General features: G+C 49.2%; 1 long non-coding RNA gene across 1 annotated transcript; it reads left to right on the plus strand.

Moving 5' to 3' along the window:
• Positions 1 to 3,299: 3,299 nt before the first annotated feature.
• LOC149853260 (uncharacterized) lies at positions 3,300 to 6,641 on the plus strand. The gene is made up of 3 exons (XR_016439121.1): positions 3,300 to 3,466; positions 6,080 to 6,154; positions 6,453 to 6,641. It is a non-coding gene; the product is annotated as an uncharacterized LOC149853260 (long non-coding RNA).
• Positions 6,642 to 14,562: the final 7,921 nt, after the last annotated feature.

Below are 14,562 nucleotides of genomic sequence, written 5' to 3' on the forward strand. Positions count from 1 at the left end.
ATCCATGCCTGTGTCCAGCCCTGCATGTTGGGGGCTGAGCTGGTGGGAGAGCACTGGAGGTGCACAAAAATACAAGTACCGTAGAGGACATAGATTTATCTAATAAGGCCAGAAGCTCCATGAGTTCAGGGGATGTCTGTGCTGAGGGCTTAGTGTTGGAAGACTCTTGGGTCTGCTCCATCAAGTTGGTATTTGCTTTTCACTTTCTTGATGGGATTCTGGCTGGAGCAGTGGTTTTTAATTAGCTGGAGACTAGTGTTGCCTGAGTTATTGTCTCCTCCACATTTCAACTCCCTGTCACTTTGGCAGTTCCATGTAAATAACTTCCTTTGATCATCTGGTTGCAGTTTAAACAAATGAGTTGTGTTAAGTCACAAACAGTGCCCCATGCTACACACCCAGTGCAGCAGAGGTTTCCCCGGTTACACGTTGCAATCTGACCTTTTCAGCAATCACATTGTGCCTTGACTGTTTATCTAGGTTCCTTTCTGAAACCAGAGGCACATTCCTAGCATGGCCTTAATTATAATTTAATTATCTACATTTCCAGTGACTTGACTATTGTAATTTTCCCTTTCCAGACCCTCCATTTGCCTTGTCTTGGAAAACATCTGCTGTGCATAGACAAAGTGTCACTGTTCTTTTCTGGAGCGCAGCTGCGGGGCTGCGTGTATGAGTTGCTCTTGAAGGATGTTGTGTCCCTTCCATGTCATTGCTTCTCAGTCATGGCCTCTAATTCTGCTTCCTTGATGACTGAAATAAGTAACAGTAGCAAGAGCAGAGTGGGAGATGTCTTCATCTCCATTTGGAATACTTTGAGGTATGCCGTTAAAAATAACAAGTTTTCCATGAAAACTCCCAAATCCAGGTGTTTTGGCAATGGAACACCATGATGTTTTTCAGGACTTTGACTGCAGATGCTTGGGGGTCAAATTCAGAGTTGGCATAAGAAAGAGTTGGCTCTTCCCCTGGCTCTTTACTCTGTTTTTGTGCTCATACCTCTCCTCCCTTTCACTCCATGCTCCTCCATTCTTCCCATTTTCCTGCTCACTCTCACTACCCACTTGCTTTACTCCCTCCTCTCTTTCCAGAACCCCTTTGCACAGTCCCCCCGTCTGCAAGGGAAAATGCTCTTGGATTCATGAGCTTTCTCCTTGCTAGAGTCTGCCTTTTCCCTTCCTTTCCTCTGTTTTCCAGTCATGCTTCTCCTTTGTTTCACTCTCCATCCACTTCTCCCCCAAGGAAGAACCATCTCACCACCTTGTTCTTCCTCTTTGTCTTCTGCCATATTCCCTTCTTCTTCCTGAGGTTCTGATTTCTTAGACTCTAGTTCTGGGATACGTAGGATCTGGAATATCCCACAAGTGCTGCTAGGACTACAAGGGGAAGCTAGTACATGCAAGCGCACACACAACTCTCTAGGTAGGCAGACAGACAGATACACACATATCCTGTCTACTGCAGAAGTTTTCATTACTCTACACTGCCCCTTCTGCAGGTCCACTGAACGTGGCATCATCTTCTGACCCACGAATAAGTGGGAGATGCTCTGAAGTAAACCAAAGAGCTCTGCAGCCGGCGCACTGCCAAGAAGGTACCGCTGCTGTTAGAAAGGCAGATTGCTTCCTTTATGCTGTAGAGCTAGAGATGTATTGTGTGGCATGGCACACAAAGGGACAGGCCATTCCACATGTGGGCATCCTTCAGCATCTGCTTGTGTGCCTGGCTAAATCTCATTGTGTTGCTGGCTATTTACACCATTGTACAGCTGCAGAAATGCACATGAAAAAGCTGAGTTAAAGAGCCTATCTGACAGCAATGGTCAGTGCCACTGAGCTTCAAAGGGACGGATGCAAAACAGATAATGGCAGGCAGCTGGGTTCCTGTGAGCAAGTGGCTCAAAACTGTATTTGCATTAAAAGATGCCCCGGATCCCTCCTTCTGTTGGTAATGGAAGAGGGAGAATTGCTTAATCAGAGCTGTGATCCTCATTAGTATGATCTCAGCATTGGACATGCCTTGCTCACTTCCTGCCTCTGGTCTGTGCTAGCATGAGAGGTTTGGCCTTTTGTCACTCTCTCTCTGACGCATCCAGCACTGTGGCATCCCCACACAAGTTCTTCCACTGAGGCATGTCTTGTAGAACCTCACGGGGAGAGGGCATCATTCCCAGGGGTTTCATTTTGACACTGCTTTTGCACTAGCACAACTGCATTGGTGCCACATGATTTCTGTTGCACGTGGTTTGCACCAGGCCCTTCCTGCTGAGATAGCCCTGCCCAGACTGGAATCCCACCTGCTGAAAACCAGTCAAGGGACCATTGGATGACACTTGCACTGGAGTTAAGCCACTTTGGATTAGCCATGCAAAACACAAGAAGCCCCGTGGTCCAAGCACTCATTTCTAAACCTAAGGTTTAAGGGCAAAATTCAGCCTCAAACACACCATGTGCACTTCTTGATGAAGCCAGTGAACAGGGAACATGTCCCTGAAGGCACAGTATGGAGACGTTGTGCCCATCCTTATGAGACCTTCAGTAAGGATACAGAGCAGTGGTTCTGCTGGGCTAGGGACAGAAGTTACACATAAACCAGTTTAAGTGATCAGAAACTGGCTTAAACCTGTAACAGAACAGAAGTTCAGAGCACATAAACCAGTTTCAAAATGGCTGAAACTGATTTAAGATAAACCTGGTTGAATGTATTATCAGACTTTTGGGTCAAAACCTGAGGTTTATGGAACCTCTGTCCCAGACCTCTTCCTGGTTTAAGTTAAATCACAGTCCCCCAGCATCCCAGCATTTTGCAGACCTGGGCTGTGCTGTGCTGTCTGCTCCAGAGAGCAGGGCTGGCCCTGCCCCTCTGCTCCCTAGCTGGAGTAGTGAGGGCTGGCTGACAAGGGGGTGGAGGTGGGGCAAGCCCAGCTGGGGATGCAGCCCAGTCTGGACTGCCCCCTCCAGGCAGACCCCAACTAGGGTCTGGAGCCAGGGGTTGGGGCTAAACACCCCTTCCCCTGCTCAAATTTACTGCTGGCTGGGACTGTGGACTACAAATCCCAGAGGCACCTGGAAGCAGAAAGAGGAAGTGATGAGCAACCCTGCAGAGTCCTGCTGCTATAAGTCTGGACTGTAAATCCCAGAGTCCTCAGGGGCAGCAGGAAGAGGAAGTGACCACACAACCAGAGAGCTGTGCTCTAGTGCCTCCTGGGCTTCTGGTCTGAGCCACTGCAGGCATGTGGCTGCATTTCCTGAATCAAGGGTTAATGTCTGTTCATTTCTGTTTCAGTTTAATCTGTGCAGTTTAGACTAACCTGCAAAGACTGAACCGATTCAGCCTCAGGATTTTTGACTGTCTGGAGTTCTTGAGTCCTGAGTGATGTCCTGTGCTGCTGGTTAGTGGGTCTGGCTCACTGACATGAAGACGTCTGTCCAGCAGATGAAATACTTCTAAGAACTCACAGCCCCAGGTATAGTCTCAGGAAACTGTTCCCTGGTGTTGTTGAAAGTGCTGGGAATTTGTTCAATCAGTTTCCTCTTTGCCCCAAATTTGCCTGAAGCTCCTAAATCTCGACTTGAGCTGGGGTGTTGGGAGACCCAGGCTCTCTTCCCAGTTTTGCCACTCACCCAGCGGGCTCATTGGGCCACGGAGAAGAGGGAAGTTCAAGGAAGTCCATGTCTTACCTTGCAGGGGGAAGGGCAGTGAATCAATGGTTGACTCTCTAGCCAGCGCTCTCGCATGCTTCTCAGAGCAATGAGGCATTTGAAATTTCAGCCCAGGGTAGACACCTGAGTCTTCTCTCCTCTGGATGCTTTTTATGTGAAATGCAAAAGGAGTAACTACATTTTTCCTACTGCTGAGTCATTAATGGATTTCAACGCCCTGGTCTCTTTCTGGAGCGCCTGTGGCAGACAAATGAAAAATAACCTCTAATCCACCGGAGCTGGTAAATCTCCCATTAATCCCTCCTCACCACTACACGCCATGTTGTTCATCTGAAGTGGACCTTCTTGGTACCATTAATCAACAGTGTTGGCTCCTGGATACCATATGGTATGTATATACGTGGGGAAACTCTCTCATTTGTAAAGCCCCAGGACCTCACACAGTCTCCCATTCCCTGTGACCCCCAGAGAGCGGGGGTCAGCATATATTTTAAGCTGGTAGAGAGGGAAGACACTAATATTTATATGACAAGCCATTAGCAAAAAGTATTTTATCTTATCAGAGATCCCTGGGCACTGATGCAATGTCTCATGAAGGAGAAGGAGTGGGCTGGTAAACAGAGGTGTGGATAGGAGAAGTGGGTGGTACAAGACCAGAGAGAAAGGGCCCTGTTGTGAATAGGAATACAGACCAAGGTACAGAACAAAGATGAGCCAGAAAAAAAGAGGCTGCATAATATATGCGCTAAACGCTATAAAAAAAAAGGAGAGACAGGCTCTTATGCAGAGGCGTGGAGGAGATTTATTGCCAGGGGTATTGTAGCTTTGCTTTTGATAACTGCACAGTGCAATTTTGAAAAATGCAATACAAGAGGTGAGAAAATATGAGTGGGAACTGCCTGCCCTCCGTTTTCTGGGTAAAGGCACCACAACCATTCTCAAGAGAGCACAGCCATGAGTTAGAGCCTCTTGGTGGTGAGGCTTAAAAAACACGATTATATGGTGGGTCTGTCTGTCTTTGTAGAGTCAGGCTCCCCCTGAGCTTCCCCTGCTGTGTGTTCCTGACATTTAGCATGTCCCTTACTCCAAGATGCTTTGGGAAAGACCAGCTGATCCTTTAGGGATGCTGAAGTCCCCTGATCTTCATATCAGTCCTGTTCCCTCAGTCCCCATGTGAGTGCTGTCATAGATTCATAGGTTGTAGAGTCAGAAGGGACCACAATGGATAATCCTATCTGACCCTCTGCCCTGCCCCTGGCAGGAAAGACGACCGAGGTCAGACCACCCCAGCCAGGTGACTATCAAGTGTCCTTTTGAAGACCTCCAAGTTAGGTGATAGTACCACCTCTCTTGGAAGCCCATTCCAGATTCTGGCCACCCTTACTGTAAAAAGTTTCTTCCTAATGTCTAACCTAAATCTACCCTCCACAAGTTTGCACCCATTATTCCTAGTTACTCCCTGGGGCGCTCTGGTAAATAGCACATCACCAATTCCCTGTTGTCCTCCCTTGATAAACTTATAGGTGGCTACACGGTCTCCCCTCAGATGTCTCTTGTGAAGGCTGAAGAGATCCAGATCTCTCAATCTCCCCTCGTAGGGTCTTTCATGGATGCTACTAATCATGCGAGTGGCCTCCTCTGAACCCTCTCCAGATTCTCTGTGTCCCTCTTGAAGTGCGGCACCCAAAACTGGACACAGTACTCCAACTGCGGTCTGACCAATGCTGCATAGAGGAGGAGGATCACCTCCCTCGATCTGTTGGTCATACATCTGCTAATACATGACAAGGTGCAATTGGCCTTGTTGATGGCCTCGTTACACCGCCGGCTCATGTTCATCTTGGAGTCAACTATGACTCCAAGATCTCTCTCAGCCTCTGAGCTGCTGAGGAGGTCAACCCCCAACCTGTAGGTGGAGTACCTTACATTTATCTTTGTTGAATTGCATCCTGTTTTGTTCTGCCCATTGATCCAGCCTGTCCAGGTGGGCCTGTATCTGCTCCCTGTCCTCCAGTCTGTTAACTTTGCCCCATAACTTGGTATGAGCTGTGAACTTGGAGAGGGTGCTCTCCACCCCCTCGTCCAAATCGCTGATGAAGATATTAAATAACACCCGCCCAAGGACTGACCCCTGCGGGACCCCACTGCCCACGTCCTTCCAGGCTGAGAATGCCCCATCCACCACCACTCTCTGGGTGCAGTCCCTAAGCCAGTTGGCCACCCCCCACACTGTGTAGGTGTCCACTCCACAGCCTGCTAGCTTCCCTATGAGAATGGGATGCCGAACTGTGCCAAAGGCCTTCCTAAAATCCAGCCTCAGCTCCTGTGTCAAGGCAGTGTGTGACCTGGTCGTAAAAGGCTATAAAGCTTTTCAGGCAGGATCTACCTGTGATGAACCTGTGCTGGTTTCCTTTCAGCATCATTTCGCCTGTCGGGCCTTCACAAATCTGCTCTTTGATGATTTCTTCCAGTATTTTCCCAGGGATAGACAGGTAAGACTGACTGGCCTAAAGTTACCCAGCTCATCCCTTCTTCCCTTCTTAAAAATGGGCACCACATTGGCCCTTTTCTAGTCCTCGGGGACCTGGCCAGAGCACCATAAGTGCTCAAACAGCCGTGCCAGCAGCTCAGCTATGACACTGGCCAATTCCTTCAGCACCTGTTGATGGAGGTCATCTGGTCTGGAGACAGGATGTCCTCCACATCCTGTCTCTGCCTCCCAACACCACCCTCAAACCCCACCTGCTCTTCTCCTGCAGACCCCCAACTTAACATTCGTTCTGCTCCCAGCCTTCACAGGGCCCATCCAATTTGCCTCCTGCCCAAGTCATCACTTCTCTCCTGCCAGAAGCTACAGACATGGTGTGACCAGCAGCAGTGGGAGGACTTGAGAATGAGGGAGACCATAGGTGTCATCCTGGAAATCTGTGTGGAGTAGCAGAAGCAGACCGTCAATATGTGAAGCCCTTTGACTGTGGAGAAGCCAGTGGTGATAGGTATCTGGAAGCCGGTGAGTGTTGTAAAACTATTATGAACGTAGTCCGTGGCTATAGTTATTCTTCTGTTCCCATATAACTCTCTGACGAGCAAAAGAAAAGGGGGGACTGTTGTATATGAATCTTGTAGGGCTAAAAGCAAGGTTTTGTAATGCTAAAAGGCCATTTCTTTTTGCCTTTAACCTCAATACATAGAAATAGACACAGCACATACTAGATGAGTGAAAAAAGAAGTGCTGCGTAAAGAGTTACTGATAAGATATGAAACTAGCTGAATCTGGTCAACAGAGGAGTCTTGTCAACAGAGAAACCTTGAAAGCGAGACAAAGTCTGTTTTCTTTCAAGCAGACTGCTTGGCAAAAATACATAAAACATGTAGTCACAAGAGTTAAACTTCGGTGTTCATGCACACAGTGCCACTTGATTGGCTAGAATAGTGATTTAGTTTTAATAGATGATTGAGTATTTTTATGAGCACGAGCTTATGCACTTAGAAAGTATAAAAAAGTATTATAACTAGTAGGCAGAGTCTCTCTCTGGAGGCACCTCGCTCGAGTGAATGAAGATTCTGTATCTGACTTTAAATACTTGCTTTGCATAATTATTGCCCCAGCCGAAAGCAAACTGCACGTAGCTTTAAGAGCATAATTCGTAACGTGAGCCTACCCCTGCTGATCTGTGGCAAGCTAGTTTGCTCTGGGCAAATCTGCTGCTAGTGCTTCCCTGGAGGAGGTACACAGCCATAAGGAAGGTGGTTGTCCCATTCCTCATGATGCTTGGGACCCCCACATAGTTATTGGCAGCTTTGCATGCTTGAGGTTCTCCATCTGCATTAGGGTGATGGACAGCACATGTATTTCCATCCATTGCCCTCGTCCTCCTCCAGCCTTGGAGTAAGTTCAGAGAAAGATGTTTTCTTCCACTTTGCTGCTGGGGATGGTGGGCCACCTTCATGGATGTCAATACAGGGGAATCCAGGAAGATGAATTGTGAGACTTTTCACAGACTCCTGCCTAGTTTCCCTATGAGGAAGGAGAGCTTTGTTCACATTACTCCCAGCACAGCGATCAATGGTTTAACCATGTCCTAGATGACACTCGGTGACCCTGCCTCACTTTGACTCATGAACCCCTACATGGCCCATCCTCAGCGGAGGAACTCCTGAGAGCACAGCTCTGGGTGACAGCTGACTGCACCTTTGGGTGGGGGGTGCTTAGCAGGTGGCTGGAGGGAACTCACTGGTATCTTCCAAGAAGTCTGAGTGTTGTGTTTTATATCATAGCTGTAAGAGCAAGGGTGAGAGCTGAATGAAGGGCTGATGAGAAGACATGCTCTGAAAATCCCGAATGTGTCTAAGGAAAAAAGAACTGAATCTAGCCTCATGCTGGATCTTAAAAGGGGAGAGGATCACTTTTGGGCTCCATAACCCGAAACTAGTTCAGAGAGGTTGCAAGGGGTATCATGCATATCACTTATGACATAGATTCACTCAGTCTGCATGGGCTGCTCAGACTGATACAACCACACATGGGACACTTGACATTTGTACGGTGTTAGCCCTGATTCATCCAAGGGTAAATTTGGCCCTGACTGGATGGGGCATCAGGGTATGCATCATGAGTCCGTTGCTTTTATTGGCAGCTTTGCATGCTTATTTGAATTGGAGCTTGGTTACTTCTCGCGGGTAAACATTTAAGTGTGTCCAGTCCCTGATCTTAATATTGGCTGGTTAGGGACAGCGTCTGAAAATCATGGGTTTAGAAGCACTACATGCCCCAAAAAGATATAGGCAAGGACACACTTCCTTGTCCGGCAGGTTCACATTGGAAGGATAAAAAAGGGAACGGTGACTCAGTGGGACCTAGCTTAGCTTTCACTTCCTTCAAGCCCTACTTTTCTATCATTTTAAGATTGACAAAGCCATAACACAGAAAGCAATAGAGATTGCGTGAGAAGGTTCGTGCCAGTTGAACTGACTGACTAAAAGGGCAATGTCGTTGGATTAAGCAAATATACATGTGGTTATTGCTGCCTGCTGTGTACTACACATTTGCAGAGGAAAGGGGAAAATGTTACCAGCAGGCTGGAAGAGAAAAGTGAAAAGACTGCTGAATGTAAATAGCTAGAAACAGGATTGCAAGGGCCCAACTAGGAGCTGACAGTGAAGGAAAACCTTAAGCACTCACATTAACAGGGTGTCTTAAAGCGTAAGGCACTTTTGCTGAGCAAGGGGCTCAGCTATCTAATTGAAATAAGCACCTCCTACAAAGCTTCAGGAGAGTGTGGTGCTGCCCGTTTCCCAATACATTTAATGAGGGATTTAGCACACATAACAAGAAAGGCAGAAGGTAAACAGAGCTGTGCAAACGTGGAGCAGAACTGTGCCGTCTATGGCTGCTCTCCTGGAAGGAAAGTACCGAGTGGGATTGGTAGTTGTCTCCCACAGGTGTCTGGAGGCATGGGCAGTGCTTCTATCTTCTACGGGCATGAAGAAAAATAGATGAATATGGTGGCTCTGCTTTCAAGGTGCACTGGATGAGGTGGACCTAGAATTGTGCATGGGGTGCAGAGGCCTGTGGGGAGGATCCTTTGGGCACGTGCCCCACAAGAGCCTGCGGGGTTTGTGTCTGTTGCCTGTGAGGTGCCACCTGATGTCCTCCTAAACCTCCTTGCCCCTCTTCTTCTCCTCTTGGTCCTCCCTGCTCTCTCCTGTCTTTTGGATGTGGCTCCTCTTCCTTTCAGCCCCCACTCCTCCAGAAACAAATCCCTGCTCAGGCATATGCATCGAAGGTCTGGGTAGCCTTCATGCATACACCATGATCCAGGAGGATTGACGGTTGCCGCCACCACCTCTTCCGTTCATTTTTGAGGGAGAAATTGTTTAGATTTGCAGAGGCCAAAGAAAGGAAAAGATTTCACCATCTTTTCCCATTATAGTTTTTGGGAAAATAGGTGGCCTGGTGCACTCAAGGCCAGTAGTATAACCAAGAGGGGAGGAGGGGAGCAAACTTGGGCACCCAATTTAATGTTCAAACATAGCAACCAATGCAGCAGCTGCTGCTGCCCGCAACCCAGCAGCCACCACTGTCCTGTGCACAGCGACTGCCCAGTTCCACCTCTGTTCCGTGGCGGCACTTTGCTTCAGGACTGCTTTGCAGGTGTAGGAAGTTGCATGGAGCTCCTCTGTGTAGGGGTATAACTATAATGAAATGAGTTTCTAGATGGAGGTCAGGAAGGATCATGCGGGTGGTGGTTACGGTTAATACAGGACTCTGGGAAGAGACAGAGGCCCTGAGAAGGTAAACACCATCCGTCCCTTGCTGCCAGGCTGCTTTCAGAGCTGGTGCCAGTGGAGCTCATCACAAAGTGGCATAGGAAGGTATGGTATTGGAAGGTATGGTATTGGGATGGAAGATGTCAAGAGGGTGTGTATGTGTACATGCAGCCATGCCTTGAGTTAGCTGTGAACATGCAAACTTGCAGACAGAAATCTAGCATTGGGCAGCAAGGCGAGGGATTCCCAGCAGAGCTAATGAACTCAGGTGCAGCACCATGCCAATACAACCCTACTGCTTCTAGTTCTGGAGCTGGGACATGGGTATCTTTGCACGGCACCATCTTGGTCTGTGCAGACCTACTGAAAGCTGCTGTGCTGAGAAGTGTCAGGGAGAAGATGCAAGAGCGTCTGCTAGAGCTTGGTGGCTTCTCATGGTTAAACATTTAAGTGTGTCCAAGCTGGGATATTAATATTGGCTGGTTAGGGAAAGGGTCTGAAAATCATGTGTTTAGAAGTGCCATAAGTAATCAGGGCTCATGGTAGAGGTGACATCTTTTATTAGACCACTAATATATAGAAGCACTATGTGCACCCAAAAAGATATAAGCTGGGACACGCTTCCTTCTCTGGCAGGTTTCCATTGGAAGGATTAAAAGGGCAGAAATGATTCAGTGGGACGTGGCTTAGCTTTTACTTCCTTCAAGCCCTACCTGTCTATCCTTTTATAATTGGCAAAGCCATAACACAAAGAACAATAGAGATCACATGAGAAGGTCCATGCGAGTTGCTGAAATGCGAGTTGTAGACTAAAAAACAGTGACAACACCTCTTGATTAGGTAAATAGGTTATTGCTGCGTGCTGCATACTACTCATTTCATAGCATCATAGAAAATGAGGGTGGGAAGGGACCTCGGGAGGTCACATCTAGTTCAACCCCCTGCTCCAAGCAGGACCAGCCCCAACTAGATCATCCCAGCCAAAGTTTTGTCAAGCCAGGTCTTAAAAGCCTCCAAGGGTGGAGCTTGCACCACCTCTCAGAGTAAATTGTTCCAGCGTTTTGCAGCCCTCGTCTAGTGAGAATTTTTTTTCCTTATAACCAACTTAACCTTTCTCTTGCTGCAATTTCAGACTGTTGCTCCCTGTTCTGTCATCTGCCCCAGCTGAGAACAGCCCAGCTCTATCCTCTTCGCAGCCCCCCTGCAGGGAGTTGAAGGCTGCTATTCAATCCCCCTCAGTCTTCTCTTCTCCAGACTAAATAAGCCCAGCTCCCTCAGTCTTTCCTCATAAGTCATGTCCCCCAGCCCCTGAACCATTTTTGCTTCCCTTTGCTGGACTCTGTCCAACTTATGCACATCCTTTGTGTAGTGGGGGGCCCAAAACTGGACACAGGACTTCAGATGTGGCCTCACCAGTGCTGAATAGAGGGGAAGAATCACTTTCCTGAACCTACTGGCAACACTTCTACCAATGCATCCCGGTAGCTATTAGCCTCCTGGGCAACAAGGACACACTGCCGGGTCATGTTCAGCTTCTTGTTCACTGTCACCCCCAGGTCCTTTTCTGCAGAGGAAAGGGGAAAATGTTACCAGCAGGATGGAAAAGAAAAGTGAAAAAACCGCTGAATTGAAGTCTAGACGCACAGGACTGCAAGAGCCCAACTACTAGGGGCTGACAGTGGAGGAAAACCTTAAGCACTCACATTAACAGGGTGTCTTAAAGCGTAAGGCACTTTTGCTGAGTGAGTGGCTTAGATATTTAATTGAAATAAACACCTGCTATAGTGCTTCAGGAGAATGTGGTGCTGCCTGTTTCCCAATACATTTAATAAGGTAATTAGCATAGATAAAAAGAAAGGCAGAAGGTAAGCAGAGACGAGCAAACGTGAAGCAGAACTGTGCCGTCTATGGCTGCTCTCCTGGAAGGTAAGTACCGGGTGGGATAAAAATGACCTTGCTCCTTCGCTCTCTGATCAGTGCTTTGAAAGGGTGCCATTTTTAAACAGGGGAGAGGGAATTTGAGGCAGGCAAAGAGGCATTTCCAAAACACACTGGGGATTTTAAATGCGAGAGTGGGTTGTGACCCCTGGCTGACCAGAGCAGTCACAGTCAAGGGGACAGAGGCATCAGGATAGTTGCTAGAGGATCCTTAGGACAGATATAGGTAATGCAGCAACCACCTTGGCCAGCACGAGTGCTCATGTTGTTCAGAATGGGGGTTTTACTGGGAAAGCCAGGTGCATACACTTTGTGTGCGGGTGCACATCTGGCTTCATTGTAGGTCCCAGTTTGACTGCAGCCTAGCATTAGACACAGCCAAGCTAGCTTCAGATTAGCCATGAGCTGCTATGAATAGTGCAGCCATGGTACTAGCTGGTAGCTTTGCATAGGCTGCAAAACGCATGTGAGAAGCTGGGTGAATACTTGGACGGTCAGTCCATGCTAGGCGCCCTGCTGTCATGGCTGTATCTTTACCAGGACCCAAGCTAGCTGTTTTCAAGCTAAGTCGTGCCTGAGTAAGGTGGCACCACTTGAGACATAGGGTTTCGTTCTCATGCTTACTAAACCCCATTTACACTGTTTGAGAGGGACCCAAAGTCGACTGACATTACAGTCTTACTCACTTGGGGCTAATTCACACTGCCAGAAGGGGCGATGGGGCTGCAGTGTAAGGGAGAATGAGGTTGTTAGTGGGAGGAGAGAATCATGGCAGGGAAGAGCCAAGACCCCTTTGCTGCAAGGGGACACGAAAAGTCTCTCCGTCACCTTGCAGCTGGCTAAGCTAGGTTCAAAGCCAGGGAAATGGATGGAGACCCTGGCAACACCATTTTTGCAGTTTAGAGGCCTTTCTTCCAAGCAGGTCCCAAAGTTATAGGGCCAAATAATCCATTGGCGTAACCTGGCATCATGCTTCTGAAGTCAACGGAGCTGTATGAGTCACTCCAGCTAAGGGTCTGACCTGTAAGTAGGAGCAGGAGTAGACGGGTCTAATTCTTGTGTCCCTTTCACACTAATGTCACGCCACCAACTTCAGCTGTGCTGTTTTTGGTTTACACCAGCATTGCCACTGAGTTGAGACTCGGGAACGTCTTGGGATTTTTCCTGGAGGACCACACTTGTGCACAATGCCTCCTTACTCTCTCCCACTTTGAAGCACACAGCATTCCTGCAAACAAAGTCTACCAAGAAGTGGCCACTGAACGGAAACTCCAGAGACCTGGTGTAACTCCCGGGAATGACTTCCTTGTGGCTCCCCCCCATGTACAAACTTGGCCCAAGCAGCTGTATCATTGCAGTGGTTCATGCACATCAAGCCACAGCATGTTTCAGCTCCAGGCACAATACAGACATTTGTTTCTCTCTCCATAACGAAATCACAGATGTGTTATTATGTCCCCTGGTGTCATAAGCATTTTGCAATCTCCAGTCCTCGCTCTTGGCCTCTCCGGTGGTTAGATGGAGCCTGTGGAGGCTAAAGTCTGGCTGCACTGAAGGTGGGGTCTCTTACTAATCTTGCCTCAGCCAGGTGTGAATTTGCGCTGGGTTCAGTGATCCCAGTTCCAGCTAAATCCCTCAGATCACACGGGCTCACCTTGTCTCCATACATCTGCCGGGGTGCTTGTTATAGCTGGTTCTCCATTGGTAAGCCATGAGTAAGTTTATTAAAGGGGGAAAGGAAAAGGGAGTGAAACAGCAGCTTAGGAGTATTTGAATAAGACACCAGGAGGTGCAACCCAGGTACCTCGATACTAGTCCTGCTGCTGCGAAGGGTTGATGGCGTGCTTGCTTTGGGATGCCTCCCTTGCAGTTTGCTGTCCAAAGCTCAGAGGCATGCACATTTGGGGGCCGGTTGACCTCTTCTCCACGGCTGCGCCGGTTCAAGCCTTGTCAGCTGCGATGCTTCAGCGAGGCCCGAGCCATCCGGGCGTTTTGTAGCCGCCCCCACTTCAGCCGTGCTCCACGTTGCCCCCGCAACTGCTTGAGAAATATCCATGGTCTTCTCGAGAAAAGGACCAGGTCGTCTCGAGAAAAATCAGGAAGGCGCGAGCCCACGCTTGCTTCTGAAGGAGCCAGCCCTGCGGAGTTTCCTTTCATCCTCTCTTCCTTGGCAAGCTGTACCGCAGGCCGTGTGTCTCCGCGTTTGCTGGTCGGAGAGGCCGGCCTGGCGTAGAGTTGCTTGGATGCCACCACGATCCTTCTCCAAAGGCGTAAGCCGGGCTTCTGTGAACGCATGTCTGTGGGCCCACTGCAGATAGCTGGGGGAGGGTGGGCACGGCCGTCTCACGCGCTGGTGTTATTTGGGCGTGCATAAGATCACACGTCTTCGCTCCAGCTTGGCGCTGAAGCGATCCCTGGCACAGGCCGGCGAGGCCTAGCCCACGCGGGCCAGCCCCTGGGCTGCCAACAGATGCCAGTAGAGGGATCCCTTCCCCACAGGCCCTGCCTCCCCGGCCTGGCGCCAGGTGTCAGCGGGGAGCCCGGGTCGCCGACCCGCCGCGTGCCCAGACCGCGCCGCGGAGCCGGCCCCCGCCGGACAGCACTGGCATGGTTGGCGGGACGGCGCGCCGGAGACAAGCGGTAAGTGGGTGCCAGGGAGCCTGGTGCCAGCTGTCGGCCCCACAGGCCTGGT

The sequence above is a fragment of the Crocodylus siamensis genome, chromosome 14 (assembly GCF_052110815.1).
Source record: "Crocodylus siamensis isolate JL-2025a chromosome 14, ASM5211081v1, whole genome shotgun sequence".
Classification (NCBI taxonomy): Eukaryota; Metazoa; Chordata; order Crocodylia; family Crocodylidae; genus Crocodylus; species Crocodylus siamensis.